The sequence below is a fragment of the Arachis ipaensis genome, chromosome B10, assembly GCF_059453495.1.
Source record: "Arachis ipaensis isolate K30076 ecotype BB chromosome B10, ASM5945349v1, whole genome shotgun sequence".
Lineage (NCBI taxonomy): Eukaryota > Viridiplantae > Streptophyta > Magnoliopsida > Fabales > Fabaceae > Arachis > Arachis ipaensis.
In genome coordinates this window covers 101,114,749-101,133,957 of record NC_142435.1, presented here as the reverse complement: position 1 = coordinate 101,133,957, position 19,209 = coordinate 101,114,749, and the positions used below count along the sequence as shown (strand labels likewise).

The 19,209-nt window shown below is 37.8% G+C and overlaps 1 pseudogene; it reads right to left on the bottom strand.

Annotated features, from left to right (window-relative positions):
• Positions 1–641: 641 nt before the first annotated feature.
• Positions 642–4,532, bottom strand: LOC148581084 (uncharacterized; annotated as a pseudogene).
• Between the last annotated feature and the right edge of the window lie 14,677 nt (positions 4,533–19,209).

Sequence of the window (19,209 nt, the reverse complement as noted above, 5' to 3'; positions counted from 1 at the left end):
TATATCAGTTTTAGAGTGGAAAAAATTACTTCCATTTCCATCTATTATGATAATCTTCCGAGTTAGAAGCACTTAATTAATATCGGGCAAGATACAACTACGCTATTAGGAAGGCGCAAAATTCTCACTAAGCTCAAGTTAACAACACTTACTCTTCTGAACCTCCATATTCTCATGATAAAGATTAAACACAAGACTAGCCGTAGAGTAAAAACTTTAAACACCAGCGAATGAAATATGTATAAAAGTAGACTCGATGGCCTTCATTGTGGCACGGAATAGTGATAAATCCAATTCATTAATTAATCGACTCTAAAAAATAATAACTGTACCAATCTTGACCAAATATCGCATTCCCCAAGTTCTCTAACATGATAATACTTTCCAACAAGAACAATCTCAATATAACAATCTGAGAAGTTATAAAGTCACGAGAAAACCAATGAACAAGGTTTGAATTTCCTAAATAACCTGAATTGAAAATCTTCAAATAACCTAAAGCACTGTCCTCACGGATTCAAGTACCGTATTGCCCAATTAGCCAAGTGCCATGCATTCTTTTTTCCAGGAGACATTCCACTGTAAGGATATTCATTCTCATTTGGCGTTTTGTTGAGGTCATATGACAGCATGGAGCAATTTCATCCTGCAGAAGTGGCCTCATAAGATCCATCAGAGGAGACAACGTCCTCTTTCTCCATCAAATCTGGAACCACCTCTCCTGGTGCTTCGGATGCATCTTGGAAATTGGGTCGAGATAACCCTGAGAGTTGTGCATCATATCCAAACATAATAAAAAAATTAAAGAATCAGAGTGCGAATACAATCCTATACATTATTAACATTGCATAGATCATATCTCTCTTACTGTCCCATAGTCGTTCAAGGCCATGTTCTATGAGCTTGAATTCCTTCCGTGATGCAACATCCAGTTCAACGACCAGAGTATTTTCATAGCGTGCCTGCACAAATTTCCAAAATTAACACTAATAATAAGAAGACGAATTATCAACCAATTATCAACCAAAAAGATATTAGGACAACAAGATATTGCCCAGGGGTTTAAGATACTGCTCAGAACAATGCCATACCTCAAGGCTGGGTTGAATATCTAATCCTATGAATCTATGAAGTAAGAGTCAGAACACACCATGTATTGATCTTTTCTATAATCAATCACCATTCTCATGAATAATTGGGTGCTTTGATTAACCTCTGCTTACGCTTCCACTTAATTGAGGTCCGGGAAAAAAAGTAATAAATATATGAATACTAGTTATGAAGCTCCAAATATTCCTACAAACGAGCTAATACTTTTCTTTGACATAATACTTTATATATGAATACTAGTTATGAAGCTCCAAGAAGAAATTGAAATTAAATAGCCTGACATGGAATCCAATAAAAATTGGGCAAATTATACTGACCCCTTCTAAAGTTTGGTTAAATTTATTGTTAATTCCTTTTATTTGCCCAAATCACACTGAAATTGACCGTGAAATTCACCTTTTAGAAGAGTTCTGTATTATCTTTATAGTGGTGTTCTGTGTCACATTTTATAGAATAGAAAAATACTTAGAATAATAGTATATAAATTTTAGGAGAGGGTTGAATTTCATCAACAGTGAGGCGTGTGTAATTTTTTCTAAAACTTTTCAACAAACTAAGATCCATTTGCTCAGCTCGTTTTTAAAAACAATTGGGCTTAATTTTTAAACATCTGTGTTTCTTAAAATTCATAGCTCATTATTACACTAAAAGTATAATGAAAATGAGATGTTTCTTTTCAAGGTATAACTCTATTACTATTATTAGTATTGAGTGCTATGTGGGTAAGAGTATTTAGTGTGTAACAAAATAAGCTGCTACTATAGTCTTGTGTCATTGAAGTTTGAATGGTTAATAATATACATTATATCTGTATTTATTTATTTTTACCTGGTGGTAGCTACGTCTAGACGTATTGGGAAATTAAGAAAAACTATAACTAAAATAATGAAGAAAAATCTAGATTTTAATAACTGTACTGTAAATATATTTACTATATGATACTACAGCATTTCTAATCCATAGAGAATTATAGATAGAATTTAGCTACATATATAGAGAACTGTTTTATACGTTAGATAAATACAAAAGTAAAATAGAAAGTTTTTTACCTTCACCTCGTCAAGTTTTTTTTTGGGGAACCACAATTCCGTACTTGTTATAAACTCAAACCCGAATTTAGCCCGGTACCTTCGGTCCCATTGAAGCAGTTCCTAATAATTTAGTATAACCGTCTGAAAATGGGTTTCATCAACGAAAATGAAAAAGATTTTGATAATGAAATTGGGAAACAGCAATCTAACCCTCATCATTGAAGCTGGAGCATGACCAATGGCTCGATAGAGGTGACTGTGTCCAGAGAAGGCATCCAGCCATGACTGTATACGAGACTCTTTGAACCACAACTGCCTTGCAAAGGATGTTGCGTTCTCCAACGAAGAGAATGGAGATGCCTCTATCATCTTCTCTGCAAACCAATAGCTTCGGGTAATGAGAAAGAAGTCTCGTGTCTCCAATTTCCCTGATAGGCCACGGACATAGACAGAATGTACAGGAACAATTAAAATATGCGATTGTAGGAAGTCTTATATGAGAGGTAAGAGTTAAATAAAAGAGCTTTATATGAGAAACTAGTCAACTAAAGGAGCTTCATATGAGAGGATAAGTTTTAGAAATTAATAAACGACTCAATCAATTCAATTTTTTGTATAATGATATGACTAGGATAAAATTCACTATCTATCATAGGTGAATCACTATAGTAGTACATGCGCATGAAATCCCGTGAATATGAGCTACATCCGTGATGGAGAAATGTATTTTAGGAATCGGCGGCCTCATCACAATCCTGAACCCCGTCATTAGTGGATTCCTCGACAACCTCGTCTCTTGTCAACCGCAGGCCTTCGACATCAAATTCAGGCAAGCTGGTCATACAGCACTGGGGGTGAAAGTCGACCTAACATTGTTCATAATTTTCGCCCATGTCAAACAAATCTCTTGGCTTCACATGGACTACTACACTCCATCCGTTGTCCACCTCATCCTCCACGTAGAACACAAGACGTGCCTCAGATGCTAGGATGTACGGCTCATCGTCTTCTCGATCACCGGTGTGAATCGGATTGGCAAAATTGACACAGGTATGACCCAACTCGTCTTGTCATATGCCTCTGCCCGACGTGGTGTCTACCCAGAGACACTTGAATAAGACTACATTGAACTGACCACTGTAATTTAGCTCGATGATGTCTACTAATCTCCCGTAGTACGAGACACCGCCGATGGCAACATTGACATCCCGTTTGCTTGCATAACTCCTAGTATCCGAAGTGACATAAATCCCGCTATTTTGTGTTTTCATCCCTTGCTCCCTCGAGATGGTTCTAAATTTAAATCCATTGACGTTGTAAGCTTGATAGCGTCTGGCCTGAGCAAGGGGCCCACAGGCAAGCCATTGCAACTCGTTCGAATGACTGGTGCTTCCAAATGGGACCTAGAATTGAACCATTAGAGGCAAGAAAGCATCAAAGGGTAGTGGGATCTTGTGATATTAAGGATTACCTAATGCCTAAACCAGTTTGGGAATTCTCTGTGCACCACACTATCTATAAGAGACTGGGACCTTGTTTTACTTCGCATTTTTCTCTTTGTGATGGCTCTGTACTCACTATGCAGTGTGAAAAAAATGTTCACTTTTATTATTATTAAAGCCATATTGGCTCGCTGGATTATTTTAGAACTCGGTCTCGATACTTACTCTAAGAATTTCTCTACAGCAATGCAATTGACCAGTACATGACGATGTGCTTGAAGGATTTCAGTGGCTGTCAAAGTAAAAAACGAAGCAGCCCCGACCACCTTTCCAACTTCTGGGAACATGCTGGAAGCCTCACTGGGCAAGACATCGCTCGGCCGATCGTCAACCCGCGTCGGTCGGTTGATCCTAGTCTCGACGTTATCTAGATATCTTGAACAGAACGTGAGAATCTCTTCTGACAAGTAGCCCTCTGCAATAGATCCCTCCGGTTGTGCCCTATTACGCATGTACTGCTTGAGACGACATAGGTACCTTCGAGAACATAACACATAAAATTATAGGTGACAGTTATCCTAAAAAAATAGTTTGAGGAAGCTTAGGTAGATTTTTACCTCTCAATTGGGTACATCCACCGGTAATGCACTGGGCCACCGAGGCGTGCCTCTTCGACCAAATGCACCGTTAGATGAACCATGACTGTGAAGAAGGAAGGTGGAAATATCATCTCCATGTGGCATAGAGTATGGACCACACAATCCTGAAGGAGAGGAAGTTGACGAGGATCTATGCATTTGCTGCATAGTAGTCAAAAAAAGGCTGATAACTGAGCCAAGACAGCGGACACTTGGGTGGGCAATACGTGCCTTGACGCAATTGGCAAGAGATGTTCCATTAGAATGTGGCAGTCATGACTCTTCAAGCCCAATAACTTGCGCTGTTTTATATCAACACATCGAGAGATGTTGCTAGAGTACCCGTCTGGAAAGACCACATTCTTGATAGTCCTAAGAAATACCTCCTTCTGTGGATTTAACATGGTAAAGACTGCAGAGGGATACTTTCCACCTTCAGGTGAACACAATGTTGAACATGGTGATCTTTGAACTTACCACTCTCGTTCAACATGGTGAACACAATGTTGTCGCACACATTCTTCTCTATGTGCATCACATCAAGATTGTGGCGTAATTCGTTGTTCTCCCAGTATGGGAGATCAAAGAATATACTCCTCTTTTTCCAGGGAGACTCTTCTTGTACCCCGGTCTGCTGTCCGTGCTTTCTTTTACCACCCACCACTCCCACCTTGCCGTGTGAGACTGGCACACCCTCCAACTATCTCAAGATATCCCTGCCAGTCAATTTGACAGGTGGGGATCTATCATCTACCTTTCCATCAAATTTATCCCGGTCCTGTCTATATCTGTGATCATGATTCAAGAAGCGACGATGACCCATGAAACACCATTTCTGACTGAAAGTGAGTCGCCTAGTCTCGGCGTCCATATTGCACGTGGGGCAAGCTCTCCCGCCGTACGTGTTCTAGCCAGATAAATTGCCCAATCCAGGAAAATCACTGATGGTCCACATCAATGCAGCACGCATCTTGAATGTTTTCTTCTCACTGGCATCGTACGTATCAACACCGGCCCACAACTGCTTCAACTCATCGATCAATGGCTGTAAGTAGACATCTATGTCATTGCCAGGCATTTTAGGACCGGGAATAATCATGGAGAGGATAAAGTTGGTTTGTTTCATGCAAATCCATGGGGGTAGGTTGTATGGAATAAGAATCACTGGCCATATTGAGTACTTTGAACTGAGGTTTCCATATGGATTGAAGCCATCACTAGCCAAGGCTAAGCGAACACTGCGCAGATCGCCAGAAAAGTCAGTATATCTCCTGTCAAATGCTTTCCAGGCCTCACCGTCCCTGGGATGCCTCAAGGAACCGTCAGAATTGGTTCCTCTCTTGTGCCACAACATGTCCACTGATGTCTTGCTGGACATGAATAATCGCTGCAACCGTGGGATCAGAGGAAAGTAGCGGAGAATCTTCACCGGCAGAGGTTTCCCATTCTTCTTGACAACGGCGTTGATTCTTACTAAGGAATTCTTCTGGGTCTTTTGCTTCCACCTGGATGCTCCACACTGTTTGCATCTAGATAGGTCTTGATCGGAGCCCTGATATAGCATGCAGTCATTTGGACATGCATCTATCCTCTTGTACTCAATACCGAGCTTCCTTATGATCCTCTTGGCATCGTGCAAGGTATTCGGTATCTTTGCATGCTGGAAGGCATCCCCCAGTAGCTCTAGAATCAAACCGAAAGCCTTGTCGCTCACTCTGCACATGCACTTGATATGGTAGAGCAACACCAAGAAAGACAGCTTCAAGAATTTTAAGCATCCCGGGTACAATTCCTGCTCGCCATCCTCCAGCAAGTCGTGAAAGGCATGAGCCTCGCGGCTAGGTTCGTCAGATAAGTACGACAACCCCTCCAGAACATCTTCGACATGACCATTCATCGAGTCTTCATCGTCACTCTGCAGTCCCGCCAAGTTGAATGCGTCGTGGACCATGTCACGTATTTGATCTCCTAAATTTACAGTGGGTTCTAGTTCTTCCCTACCGCTGGATCTCTCGTCTACGATCCTCTCACCGTGATGTAACCAAAAGTTTTAGTTAGGGGAAAAGGGTTTCATCAAAAGATGATCGTAGGCGTCCTCTCTAGTTTGGAAAAATCGAAACCCACACAAAGGGCATGGACAATGTATCATCCCATCGGATGATGCATTGGCAAATGCGAAGTCAAGGAATCTATTCAGACCATCCATATATTCTACAATACCTCATGGCTTTATAATCCAGCTCTTATCAATGTCTAAATAGATGAAATAGCACAAACAAATAAATGAATAATAAGAAAATTACATAGAACTTAAAAAGCAGTAACAGTTTATCATAGTTATTGGATGGGAGAGTACCATACGTAATAAGCTCGACAATATATTGCAAGCAAAACCATGTAGAAAGGAATTGGGGAGGATGCTTACTCATTGTCAAAATTCTGTGCTTTATAAAAAATTACTAGTAGAAAGAATTGCTGATCCCAAGTCCAAAAAATGAAAAGACAAAGAAGAAAAAACCTTAAAAAATGAGGGAAAAAAATAATAGGAGTAAAAGTTAGATTTATGTAATAATTAATAAGAAACTAAATAATCATAATGAACAGAAACCTCAAATACAAATTTTCTGCCCTTAATTGCGGGTTAACTCAACAAAATAAGAAGAGAATAGCCGGATATAATATCCTCTGTTATGCTTAATTTAAATTCTTTGAAAGATAAATTTGATTAAAAAGATCATTTGAAAGAAATAAAAAGTTCATTTTAGGGAAATATTAATAAAAAACTAATCTAACAAAAAAAAATTTGGAGATAAATCTAAACATTTACTCCCAAGATTCTCGAGCAAAGCATGCTGGCATGTTTATGTTGATGATGAAGCTCTTTGCAATGATGACAAAAGGTTATTAATAAAGCAACTTAACATGCAGTGGCAACTACATATATTAATACTTATATAATTCATATATAACTCTCTCATATAGTGGCAAAAGCCTATAAATACGTTGAAGACAACAATCTAGATATCACAAGCCAAGGCTATATTTCCTTCCAATCAACATTATGCTGCCAAATGAACCACAAGTAGAAAAATTAAATAAATAAAACGAACATTCAATTGCAAAGCTCGAATATTGTTTCGGATATTGGATAATTAATGCTCTGCGGCATATTATTTTATCTGTTGATAATCCAGGATGTTTGCACTAACTCATTGGTAGCAAATTCATCCTGGACTGAAGTGGCAAGTAAACATGAACCCCACCCCCACCCCCGGGGGCGGAAAAAGAAACCGTAAAGAAAAAGCCATTGTAACTTCTCAAACAACTAGCTCAAATCAAATGCCAAGTAATAATTCGTATTAAGGTCATAGACAGTGAAGTAACAATTCATTCATCAAGACAACCAGTAAAAGCAGCAAGTATTTCCAACTTGTTCCACCCACAAAACATTAAAGTTTGTTTTCATCATCAGGGTCATATTCATAGCAGATATACTAAATATGTAGATTGAGTAAATTGGACTGAACCTAGTACAAGACCGCCACCAAGCACAATGGAAACTTCAGTTCTGAAAGTACCAGTCCTAAAATTAAAGGAAACATCAAACTACACAATATAACACTTGAGAAAAGAAGCACATTTCATTTCAAAGAGCAATGGCTACACGATCTAAAGGGACAAAACAAAACCAAATCCTAAAGGACTATAACCAAATAGCATTTCATAACTAACTCAGAATTAAAGCAATGCAAAAATAACCAAATCCTAAAGGACTATAAGTTCAAACTCTAACATGGTTTTATTTTATTTTATTGTATTACTTTAAAAGCTGCAAGGGAAACACAACTCGTATAAAGGATTAGTTTCACCGTTTCTCATAACAATTGAAAATAGGGAAGTCCATAGAAAAACAAAGCTATTTCTTTGGTTAAATTTATCCCAAGGTGGCAATAATGCTATTACTTCTATCAATCAACATTGCTACTTTAAGATAAACACTATATAACCCATTCACCTCTGTTTCTTATAAATACAAAATGTATATGTGGAAAATATAGAATGAATGTTATTTTTTTAGGGATAAGTATAGACTATTAAGGAACTAAAATTTTGAAAGTCTTTTAAGTTGAGTAAAATAACACTGTTAAAAGAGATTGAGATAAAAAAGATCAAGAAAGTATCTAACTGCAGGGGAGTTTTTAGGTCTCTTGCTTATTGCATTAGGAGTTGACAATTGTTCAAACAAATAGGGCTTATTCTCTCAACCACAATCTTCTGGTGTGATGGTGTTAGCTGCTATACTCCTATTGGTCCCAGTAAGCCAATTTTGCCTTAGCCTCTTCAATAATCATATAGGAGATTCCAGATCAAGTGATGTTAATATTAACTCCACATTTTTCCATGTTTAGGTTCTAATTAAACAGGGAAAGTGCTATCAGGGAGACAAGGTTTTTTTAGTTTTCGGGCAATGATAAATGTGTTAGAATCCTGCTTGTTTTCCTGCAGTTAAATATTGCAGTAACCATTAAATGCATGAGTGGTTCATTATACGGTTTGAATTCATTCTTCTCACTTTAGCATCTCATCCTAGATTTGGGTGAGCTTGGTTTCTGAATTCTAATTATTTAACTTCAAAGGAATTACAATGTTACCTTATTTATTTGCTGAGAAAGGTTAATAAAATTCTGCTGAAATAAAATATTAACCTCTTCTAGCAAAAATGTTTTCACAAAAGACCAAGGTCTAGAGCACACTTAACGAACTAGCAAAACAGCAGTTGAAAAATAAATTACCAACGTTCAATGATCACTTGAAAGAGTCAATTTTACAAAGTCCTAGTTCTTGTAAAATATGGCTTCATTAGATATGTATTCTCAATATACCATTCATCCTTTATCCTTAAAGCATTATGTGAATTTCAGCCTTTTTAACCCCCACCCTTCCAATTTAACGTCCCTACCAGGTAATGCATTCTTTTATGAACTGGTGCTGAGATCGTGCAATATTAGATATGCATTCTTGTGTAGCGTAGAATGATCAATTCTACTACTCACCAAGCCTAATGAGGAATAGTACAACAATGATAAATCAAGATCATGATATTCATATATAATAAGAAAGTTGAAAGAGAAAAAACCTTGTTTGGAGTGTGCTCTAGAAGCTTCTATGCCCCAAATTATTTTACAATTATTATCAACAGCGCAAACAACAACACCCTTTGGCAATTTTTGTGCACAATACTTAGCAATCGACACCGAACGAAGTTGCTTCCTGCATCAGAACTGGGTTTGTTGATGAGGTTCTAATCAGCAATGTCTCTTAAAAGATTGAATTATAATCTGCTAATTAATCTAACTCAATTATCTATCTAGCCAATCACAACTCACGTGTTCATTTGGTTAAAATTATGACAGGAGCAGAATAATGAGTAGCCAGCTGAGCTTGCTCACATGGGACCAAATCAGATGAATCAAATCCATAACCCAATCAATGCAGCAGTTAACCCCAATTAATAGAAGATTCGGACAAATTCTTGTTCGAAATTCCGAACCAAGAGTGAAAACACGAAGGAAAGCTTAGGGTGTTAGAACTAACCAGGGACAGGGAGAGGCCATGATAGCTCAGGATGGCGAACGGTGGAGGGTGGCTCAACAATTTCGTGCACGGTCGGCAGAGGACCCAGTATCGGCAGCACCTTCACAGTGAAGTAGAGACGGTAGCAGATTTCGCGCGCTTCCAAGGACTCTTCGCGCGGTTCTGCTTAATTTGGGCAAGAATGAATTAGAATTTATAGGAGAAATTAAAAAGGGGTAAAGTAGAAATTGAGTTAACAAATCCTCACCTGGTGGCATTTTGCGATGCAATCGCCGCTGATTTGTGGCACGCGAAAGAGTTCTGCCTTCACAACCTTGTTTTGGAATAGCAGCAATGGGTGTGCTTCGTGGGCTACCAATCACTCTTCGCGGGTTTTCTGCAAATTTGGGGGGGAATCAACTCAGAGTTATAGGAAAAAAAGGGGGCAAAATAAAAATTAGATTGCTTAAGATTGGATCCTCACCTGGCAGCGTTTTGTGATGGAGTCGCCGCTGATGAAAAGGCACGCGAAGGAGTTTTGCTTCCCCAGCATGTTTCGCGGCGGCGAGGTGTGTGGCCTCCAGATCTTCGCCGCTATTTTTGCCTCGCGTTGGTGATGGCGGCATTTTTGGTGGAGTCGCCGCTGATGATTGTGGCACGCGAAGGAGTTCTGCTTTCCCCAGCATGTTTTGCGGTGGCGAGGTGTGTGGCCTCCAAATATTGGCCCCTATTCACCGTGCCTGGCGTAGTGATTTTCTGGAGCTACAGAAGCCCAATTGGCGCATTCTCAATTGCGTTGGAAAGTAGACATCTTGGGCTTTCCAGAAATGTATAATAGTCCATACTTTGCCCGAGATTTGATGGCCCAAACTAGCGTCTAAACGCCAGCCAGAGACCCTTTTCTGGCGTAAAACGCCGGAACTGGCACCAGAACTGGAGTTAAACACCCAAACTGGCATCCAAGCTGGCGTTTAACTCTAGAAAAGGCCTATGCACGTGTAAAGCTCAATGCTCATCCCAAGCACACACCAAGTGGGTCCCGAAAGTGGATTTCTGCACTATCTGCACTTAATTACTTATTTTCTGTAATCCCTAGTAACTAGTTTAGTATAAATAGCACTTTTTACTATTGTATTCGCAACTTTTATCACTTTATCATCTTATCACTTTATCATCTTATGATCTTTGGACTTTGAAGGCTGGCCATTCGGCCATGCCTAGACCTTTTTCTCTTATGTATTTTCTACGGTGGAGTTTCTACACCTCATAGATTAAGGTGCGGAGCTCTGCTGTTCTTCATGAATTAATGCAAGTACTATTATTTCTCTTTCAATTCATGCTTACTTCTTCTCCAAGATATACTCTCGTACTTAATTCAGTTAAGTCAGAATGAAAGGGTGACTGATGATTGGACTTTTGTGTGGTCTAGAATTCACAATAAATTCTCGTTGCAAGTATAGTTTCTAAACTAACAATAATCCTTTGATACAAAAAGTTGTTTGTCACAAGTACAAACCCCTAAATTTATAAACCAAAGTATTGAACCTCGGGTCATTCTCCCTAGGAATTGCAATAAAGTGCCTTGTTATTGGTTATGGAGCTATGTTTGGGATTTTTGAGATATTAGACATGAAAGGTAAATGGCAATGAAAATAAACTAACAACTAAAAAGCTCTTGGCAAGGTTGTGAGAATTAGAAGTCATATCCTAGTTATCCTCCTCTGTTGTGACCACAATTATCTATTGCTACCACTTAGTTAACCTCTAATCATGGAGGAAAGTCAAGTGGATGAATCAACTTGATTCCACAAGTCCTAGCCAACTCCCAAGGGAAAGACTAGCGTTAGTGGTATGCAAATCAATTAGCAACTTCTAATTATCAATCAACAAATGAATTAGATAACTCAAGCGTCACTAATTAGTCTACCAAAGCCAAGAGGAATAAAATTTATACTAAAATCCAACCAAGCATTTTATCAAACACTTGGAAGGCATAAAAGGAAAGCAAAGTAAATTGACAAAAAAAAAATAGAATCTAACAACAATTATGGCAATGAATTAACAACAACAATCAAAAGGAACACAATTATTATGAATTACCTCTAATTGAATTGAAAGAAAAGAGAAGGAACAAAAGTAGATCTACAACAAAATATAGAAACAATTATAAAGGAAATTACAACAAAAGAATGGAGGAATCATGAATGTCACAACATAGAATTGAGAAGAAGAAGAAGTAGAGAACATGAATCAAAATCTAGATCTAAGAACTAAACTAATCATAATCCTAATCCTAGAGAGAAGTGAGAGCTTCTCTCTCTAAAACTAAATTTCTCTCCAAAAATTAAACTAAACTAAACTAATGTGTGAAAGTATGTTAATACCCCTTCAATCCTTGGCTTAAATAGCATCAGAAATGAGTTGGATTGGGCCCACAAGGCTTTTAAAATCGCTGGCCACGTGTTTGACTAAGTGAATTGTGTGCGCCCATGGACGCGTACGCGTACCGTGCGCGTGCGCATCTCTATGCGAAATGCAACCATGACAAATCTTATATCATTTCGAAGCCCCGGATGTTAGCTTTCCAACGCAACTGGAACCGCATCATTTGGACCTCTGTAGCTCAAGTTATGGTTGTTTAAGTACGAAGAGGTCGGCTTGACAGCTTTTGCGATTCCTTCATTTCTTCATGAGTTCTCCATTTTTACTTGCTTTTCCTTCATTCCCTTGATCCAATCTTTGCCTCCTAAATCTGAAATCACTTATCAAACATATCAAGGCATCTAATGGAATCAAGGTGAATTGAATTTATCTATTTTAAGACCTAAAAGCATGTTTTCACACTTAAGCACAATTAAAGGAGAAGTTATAAAACCATGCTATTTCATTGGATAAATGGGTGAAAGGTTGACAAAACCCTCTAAATTCAACACAAGATAAACCCTACAAATGGGGTTTATCAACCTCTCTACACTTAAACCAGGCATGTCCTCATGCTTTAAACCAAGAGAAAGCAAAGGGTATCAACATTTATTCAATGAGATGTAACTAAATGCACCTATCTATATGCATGCAACTAAATGCAAACTGATTCTACCTACTTGGTTAAAAATAATTCAATCTCCAAGATATACATGCACAAGTAGGGCTAGGGTCCTATGATGACTCATGAATCCTACCAATCTAAATATCAAAATGAAGTTCAAGTAGACTTGCAAGAAGAATGCTCATGAAAGCCGGGAATCAAGGAATTGAGCATCGAACCCTCACCGGAGGTGTTTGCACTCTAGTCGCTCAAGTGTGTAGGGTCGATTCTCTCAATTCCCCCCTAATCATGCTTTCTAAGATTTGTTCTTCTTCTAACAATCAACATTTATTCAATGCATGCATACAAGTATCATGAGGTCTTTTCATAGGTTGTAATGGGGTTAGGGTCAAGGTAGGATGCATATATGGTTAAGTGAGCTTGAAATTTGAATCTTTGATAAGCTTAAACTTCCCACCTAACCTATGACATCCTATACAATTTCAAAGCTAACCTAACTACCCATTTTTCTCACTTTTTTCACATACTCATGTATTCCTTTTCATTTCAAACACTTATGCATTGACCCTTATTGAGCTTTGCTTTGGGGCACTTTGTCCCCTTTTATTTCTTTCTTTTTCTTTGTTTCTTTCTTTTTCTATTTTTTTCTTTTCCTTTTTCTCATTTTTCTTTTTATATACAAGATCATCAATGCATAAGATTTTACATTCATTACACATGAGCATGTACCCGATTCCCAATAATTTCAATAAAAATACAAAACTACCCTTTTATTCCCCCAATGTCCCAAGATTCCCACACTTGAATGATACACATACGCTAGTCTAAGCTAATCAAAGATCCAAATAAATGACATTTATTGTTTTTCGCTTTAAGGCTTGTGATGTGCTAAAATTATGAACAAAGTGGGTTAAGCATAGGCTCAAATTGGCTAACAATGGAAGATAAAAGGTAAGGCCATTTGGGTGAGTGAGCTAAATGAAATGATGGCCTCAATCATATAAATGCATGAATACACAAAATAATGGACATAAAGAATCAAACAAATAAAATATTACAATCATAGAAAGAGAATAATGCACACAAGAAGGAAAATAAGTGGTTATAAGATGTAACCACACCATTAGGCTTAAATCTCACAAGCTTGTGTTCTTAGCTCAAAAACCATGTTCCACAGTATGTGTATAATTCAAGCAAGTTCTATGAAAAGTTTTCACTCAAATCAATTGAGGTGCCCTATAGATAGAAATCTTGAAAAATCTCATTATTTTGACTAAGCTTATTGTGTATATGTATGCAAAATTAAGAAAATGCAACAAAAATCCTAAAAACCTAGAATGAAATGCAATAACTAACTAACATTGGTGTTGAAAAAGGAACTGGTACCCATGGAGATCGGTCGAACGACCTCCCCACACTTGAAGATTGCACCGTCCTCGGTGCATGCATAGAAGAGCAAGATGGATGGGTTGCTCCAATTGGTGAGCTTCTCCGAAAGGTTGTGTGGATGACTTGTTCGTTGCCCCATCTCGAAGCTTTTCCTTTTCCTCCTTTCTTGGCGGCCAACCTAAAAGGAAAGAAAAAGAAAGAAAATTAAGCCCACAACAAAGATATTTAAGCAAATAGAACATAGGCGGGGCTAATGCCAAATAAGGGTAAGGTTCTCACTACATGGTAGCTAAGCATGTGAGGGAGAAAACAATATAGGCAAAGGACATATCAACTAATACTTGATGCAAGAGTAAAGTCAAAGCATGAAGAGCATGTTGAGCATCAAGTTCAAATAAGAAAAAATGGGTCATGAAAAACAATATGAGGTCATATCAATGCACAAAGACACAAGAGTCATACAAGATGAAGCATTGATTTAAAAGTTTCATCACCCAACAATATCAAACAAGTCAAGAGGCACCAAAATAATGCAAAAAATTCTCAACGATTGAGTAGGAAAATTCAACACCATTATTAAAATAAGAAACTTAAAGAAAGAAAATTACAACAAGCTATAAAATCAAAATTAAAATGCAATGAATGAAAGAAAGCAAAAGCAATAAAAGAAAATGGAAGAAAAGAGAAAAATTTTTTTTTTAATATTTTATTTATTTATTTATTTATTATTATTAGTTTTTTTTATTAAAAAATTTTTTTTTTCAAGAGAGGAAGAAGAAAGGTAGAAAGAAAGAAGAAGAAAAGAAGAAAGAAGAAGAAAGGAGAAAGGAGAAAGGAGAAAAAAAAAAACAGGGTGCAAATCGACGCGTACGCGCGCATGGCGCGTGCGTCGATGTTTTTTTTTTCCGAGAGTGACGCGTATGCGTTATGTATGCATACACGTCAGTGGTTTTGTGCCAAAGGCACAATGCGCGCGCAGCGTTCGCACAACTCTCGGGTTTTTGGCTTGGGGATGGAATTTCTCAATCCACGTGTACGCGTACATGACGCGTGCGCGCGGATTGGCGAAAATGCTTAATGCACGCGTACGCGCACATGGCACTCTTTTTTTTAGAAGCATAGAAATAGAATTTGACACTCTCCTAACCTATAAACACTCTAAAGCAACCAAAATTCAAATTTAACAAAAATATTTAAGTTTTTGAAAAATTTTCAAAGTCAAAACAAACACAACTTGCACTTTAAGTAACCTACTTTAACAACAATCTAAACTAATCAAAACACACTATAACAACCTATCAATCAAAACAAAATGTATAAGAGTATATTAAATAAGAAAACTACCTATGATGGCAACTCAAATCACTTATTAAGTATATATACAAGAGTATGGAAAGAGTTTACCATAATGGGGTATCTCCCACCTAGCACTTTTATTTATTGTCCTTAAGTTGGACTTATGGGGAGCTTCATATCAAGGAGGCTTGTGCTTGAAGCTATCTTTGAACATCCACCAATGCTTGAATCTCCAATAAACTCCATTCTTCAAAGTTAATATCTTCAAGCTTTGATGGAGTTCTTCACAAACCATGAGCTCCCAAATTTGATTTTCCTTGTGCGATCTGGGATTCCACACTTTGTTTTGACAGCCGTCCTTGAGTTGGTCATCAATATTCCATCCGGGTGGCATGACCTTAGAATTCTCATAGAAGGTTCCAAAAAACTTCATAAACCTATGCAATTTAGTTCCACACCAACCATTGCTCTTGAATTTTGAGCTTGCAACCATCATGAGCTTAGAATGACGTTTCCAACCACTACACAAATCTCGTCTACTTTTAACTCCACAAAGAGCTCTAAGTTGACCATCATTTTCAATTAAAACATATTCAAGTGAGAAAGTAAAGCTTAGGGATAAGAATTTTACCCACTTGAATGTTGTGTTGGATGGTGACTTGGGGAGGGTGACCTCCCCACACTTAGATAATGCGAGGTCTACTTCTTTAGGCTCTTCTTTAGTTGTTTCCACTTCTTCGCAAGCTTTTTCAATTTCAACCTTTTCCCTTTTATCATTTGGCTTGGTGTTGTCTTCAAGAACTTCGATTTCTTGCCCAATGGGAGGTGATTCAATTTTGGATAGGAATTCATTGATGAATGAATCCATCTCTTGATCAACCTCTTCATATTCTTCAATTTCGATATACACCAATTCAACTTTTTCCCTTTGGTAGCTTTCTTCTGATTCGCTCTCCTTCTCATTTCTTACCAAGGGTATGGGAGGTTGTGCACATTCGTCTATAATTTCAACTTCATGTCCAATGGGAGAGGATTCCATTGTAGAGAGAAATTCATCTATGATTGAATCCATCTCTTGATAAGACTCTTCCAAGTCTCCAATGATGATATGCCTTGGAGGTTGCGCACCCTCCTCAACATCAATATCAAGCCTCTTGGAAGAGTGCTCCATGATGCTACATTTCCATGGACTTTCAACATTTCCTAAATCTTCAACTATTTCTTCCTTTTCTTCAACAATCATTGGCTCCTCCAATTGTTCTAACACAAAGTGGCATCCCTCATTTTCCACCGGGGTTTCCAATCTCTCCTTCATACTATGCTCTTCAATTGATTCTTCACATGTGGCTATGGAAGCACCTTGAGTGTTCAAGCATTGGTAGGCTAAGGTATGCACTACCTTGGTCAAGTTAGTCACAAACTCTAGGGTGTTCCTTTGCATATCCGCTTGGCCTTGAAGTAGCAAGGTGAGAGAATCATCTATTGGGGCTTGGGGTGGATAAGAGGGTTCATTATTTTAGAGAGAGGGTTCATAGTAGGAAGGTGGTTCTTCTTGGTAAGGGTATGGAGATGGTGTGCATTGAGGTGGTTCTTCATAGTAGTCATGATAAGGTTGTGGTGGTTCCAAGAGTTCTTGCTCATAATGGTCATGAGAATATGGTATGGGTGATTGGTCATATGAGGAGTATGGATCATAGGAAGATGCGTGGTATGGAAAGACTTGTGAGTATGGTTGAGGTTCATGTTGAGGATAAGAATCATAGGCATATGATAGTGGTAATTGATTGTCATAAAAAGATTCATCATAGCCATTGAATTGACATGCATTAGGATGGCGATTATACCTATAAGTATCCGAAGGTTGTTGCCAATAGGAGTGATCAATTCTTTGAGGCTCCTCCCATCTTTGTTGGTTCCATCCATAATGAGTGTCATCATTGAAGTTCACATTTCCTACAACACAATTAGGACCAAACTCATAGCCAAAGTGAGAGTTCATAGTGGAAAAACAAAATAAAACTAACAAAAACCAGAAACAAGCAAAATACAAACCTATTCACACTATTCACATATATACAATAACCAATAACATAACACCATTGCAACTCCCTGGCAACGGCGCCATTTTGATGATTGGACTTTTGTGTGGTCTAGAATTCACAATAAATTCTTGTTGCAAGTATAGTTTCTAAACCAACAATAATCCTTTCATACAAAAAGTTGTTTGTCACAAGTACAAACCCCTAAATTTATAAACCGAAGTATTGAACCTCGGGTCGTTCTCCCTAGGAATTGCAATAAAGTGCCTTGTTATTGGTTATGGAGCTATGTTTGGGGTTTTTGAGATATTAGACATGAAAGGTAAATGGCAATGAAAATAAACTAACAACTAAAAAGCTCTTGGCAAGGTTGTGAGAATTAGAAGTCCTATCCTAGTTATCCTCCTCAATTGTGACCACAATTATCCATTGCTACCACTTAGTTAACCTCTAATCATGGAGGAAAGTCAAGTGGATGAATCAACTTGATTCCACAAGTCCTAGCAACCTCCCAAGGGAAAGACTAGCGTTAGTGGTATTCAAATCAATTAGCAACTTCTAATTATCAATCAACAAAGGAATTAGATAACTCAAGCGTCACTAATTACTCTACCAAAGCCAAGAGGAATAAAATCTATACTAAAATACAACCAAGCATTTTATCAAACACTTGGAAGGCATAAAAGGAAAGCAAAGTAAATTGACAAAAAAATAGAATCTAACAACAATTATGGCAATGAATTAACAACAACAATCAAAAGGAACACAATTATTATGAATTACCTCTAATTGAATTGAAAGAAAAGAGAAGGAACAAAAGTAGATCTACAACAAAATATAGAAACAATCATAAAGGAAATTACAACAAAAGAATGGAGGAATCATGAATGTCACAACATAGAATTGAGAAGAAGAAGTAGAGAACATGAATCAAAATCTAGATCTAAGAACTAAACTAATCCTAATCCTAATCCTAGAGAGAATAAAACTAACTTTTCCTCCAAAAATTAAACTAAAATAAACTAATGTGTTAAAGTATGTTAATTCTCCTTCAATCCTTGGCTTAAATAGCATCAGAAATGAGTTGGATTGGGCCCACAAGGCTTCTAAAATCGCTGGCCACGTGTTTGACTAAGTGAATTGTGTGCGCCCATGAACGCGTACGCGTACCATGCGTGTGTGCGTCCTTATGCGAAATTCAACCATGGCAAATCTTATATTATTTCGAAGCCCCAGATGTTAGCTTTCCAACACAACTGAAACCGCATCATTTGGATCTCTGTAGCTCAAGTTATGTTCGTTTAAGTGCAAAGAGGTCGGCTTGACAGCTTTTGCGATTCCTTCATTTTTTCATGAGTTCTCCATTTTTACATGCTTTTCCTTCATTCCCTTGATCCAATCTTTGCCTCCTAAATCTGAAATCACTTATCAAACATATCAAGGCATCTAATGGAATCAAGGTGAATTTAATTTAGCTATTTTAAGACCTAAAAGCATGTTTTCACACTTAAGCACAAATTAAAGGAGAAGTTATAAAACCATGCTATTTCATTGGATAAATGGGAGAAAGGTTGACAAAACCCTCTAAATTCAACACAAGATAAACCCTACAAATGGGGTTTATTAGTGACCCGTGACAATCAC